The sequence below is a fragment of the Penaeus vannamei genome, chromosome 5, assembly GCF_042767895.1.
Source record: "Penaeus vannamei isolate JL-2024 chromosome 5, ASM4276789v1, whole genome shotgun sequence".
Lineage (NCBI taxonomy): Eukaryota > Metazoa > Arthropoda > Malacostraca > Decapoda > Penaeidae > Penaeus > Penaeus vannamei.
In genome coordinates, this window is record NC_091553.1 from 35,372,010 (window position 1) to 35,374,509 (window position 2,500).

The window sequence follows — 2,500 nt, forward strand, 5'->3', positions numbered from 1 at the left end:
TATTAACGTCTTTAGGAACATGATTACAATAATTATTACAACAATAATCATTTTTATTATTATGATTATCATTATTATTGTGATTATCATTATGCTTATTATAATTATCATCCTTATTATTTTCATTAACGATGATGATATTATCATCATTATCATTACTTTTATTATTTTTTTTATTATTATTATTATTATCAATTTTATTTTATCATTATTATTAATATTGATATTACTGTTATCGTAACCCTTACTATCCCTAGTACTATCATTATTATGATCATGGTTGAGTGCTTCATGTTCACGGTGATTTGAAGCGATGGTGTACTAGGCTAGCTAGTGTAAAGAACACTGCATTCCTTCTCGATTGCAGCTGTCACCTCTGGCCTGGTGGAAAAGGGGAGCAGCTGTGCATCCTCCTCCCCTGTCAGCACTTAGCCTCCATCATTAAGACTTCTGCAGTGCTTCCTCGTGGCCACATATAGAAACTAGGTTACCCAGGGGTTCTAGGTTGAACTGTGGAGGCATTGTGGAGCAGCAGGAGGTATTTAAAGTACCTAGTCTTGGCCACCAACATGTAAACAGGGCCTGGATTCGTACTAACTCATCGCCCTTGCCTCATTGGGTAAATTGGTGGCTGTGGAGAAGTGGGAAGTGAGCGTTGTTGTTCCATCCACGTCACGGTGGCCGCCATCAAAACCTACGGAACCCGCACAGTCGGATTATGGGACCTGCAGTTAGCCGACCCTCTCAGTATGGGGCAGGGATGGCAGAGGTGGCGTCCACCTAGAATGACCGCTCGAGGCTTAACCTTAGGCGGGCTTGGAATATCCGCTCTTTGCGGCAGAATTCTCGTTTGTGAGTTGAGGTGGCTCTCCTCTTGGAGGCGAGAAAACCTGGTAGCGGCCGGCATGATCAGTGTGGGTGGCTCCACGTATTATTGGTTTGGCTGCAGCGATGATTACCATCTCCAGGTAGAAGCCATAGCTATTACCAGCCCTCAGTAGTAGAGGTTACTCCGTTTGGTGCGAGTAGAACGACACTGAGACTAAAGCTTGCGGTTTGCTCCAAGTCTCTTATTGCTGTATACACCCTTCCTGATGCCTGTAAACGACGTGAAAGAGGTGTTTTACGCCAAACTAACATCTGTAACACACAGCTGTCCTTGACGAGATATTAGCATTGTTCTAGGTGACTTAAAAGCGGTAATGGCTATGACAGAGCTGTCTATGAGGTGTTTATTGGTTCTCATGGCTTAAGGGCTGATGCCGGCAGCGAGAATAGCCTCCTTTTCCGGGACTCTGCAAGGTCCCAGAAATAGAAGATTCTGGCTCTTGTTACCAGTGTTCTGACCGCACATCCTTGTTAGCATTCATCTGAGGATGCTCGAGAGTCCAATGATCAAAGTCTTTCATGTGGACAGATTTAGGGAGGAAGAGTGTGTTCAGGGATTTGATGAGTCTATTTCTCATTGTTCCCAGCCCAATGGAACCTAAACGACCCTGTCCTGTTGTGCGACACCAAGCATGAAATGCTCGATGCGGCTCAGGAAGAATTAGAATTTCCTCTGGCAGGAGACACTAGAACACACAGATGCTTCTTGTGCGACTTGATTGAGAGGGGATCGTGACATCGTTCCCTGGGGTGCAGGACTCGGTCAGTGTTGAAAAAGGGCAAAAAACAGTTTATCAGGAATTTTACAGAGGTCCAAGGCCATTTCTTAATAGTTGACCTTCGTCCTGCCAACCAAGCCCTGAGAAAGCTGAGCTCAAAACCCTCCTCACAGGCAGCTGCAATCTGCTCATTAAGAGGCCATATTATCTCAGATCCTGTTGGGATGCGGGAGTGCTGGGCTGAGTATTTTGAGCAGCTGTACTAGGCTGATCTACCTTATGGTTAATATGGAAGCTGAGGAGTGGTAAAGTAGCTAGTATCTGTAGCATTCCCGGTGGACTTTTAAAGGATAGTGGTAAACCTATACTTCAGAGCTTGCATGCTATCCTGGTTACCATCTAACCTAACCTTTATGCTGAAGGGTATGGCCATCGCTCTCTGGTAGGGGAAAGGGGATCGATGGGACTGCAGCAACTACCGAGGTATGGCACTGTTCAGTATATTCAGTATACCAGGTAAGGATCACGGTCTCATCCTTCTGAGACATATTAGAGACCACCTACTGAGGCACCAGAGGACGGAGCAATCTGGATTCACTCGCAGCAAGTCAACAATAGACTGTATCCTGGGTCGTCAAATCATTGTAGAACACCGTCCTGAATTTGGGCGTGGACTGCGTGCAGCTGACATCGACCTCAAGACGGTGATCAATACAGTGCATCGTGAATCAATCTGGGAGATACTGAAACTGAGAAGGATCTCAACAAAGATTATTGGATTAATAATAAGCCTGTCTACTGGTACTGTAAGTGCTGTAAGGTGGTGGGGACTTGTCGAGTATCTTCCCCGTTAGTTCAGGAGTGAGACAAGGCTGTGTTCTTGCACGAGAATT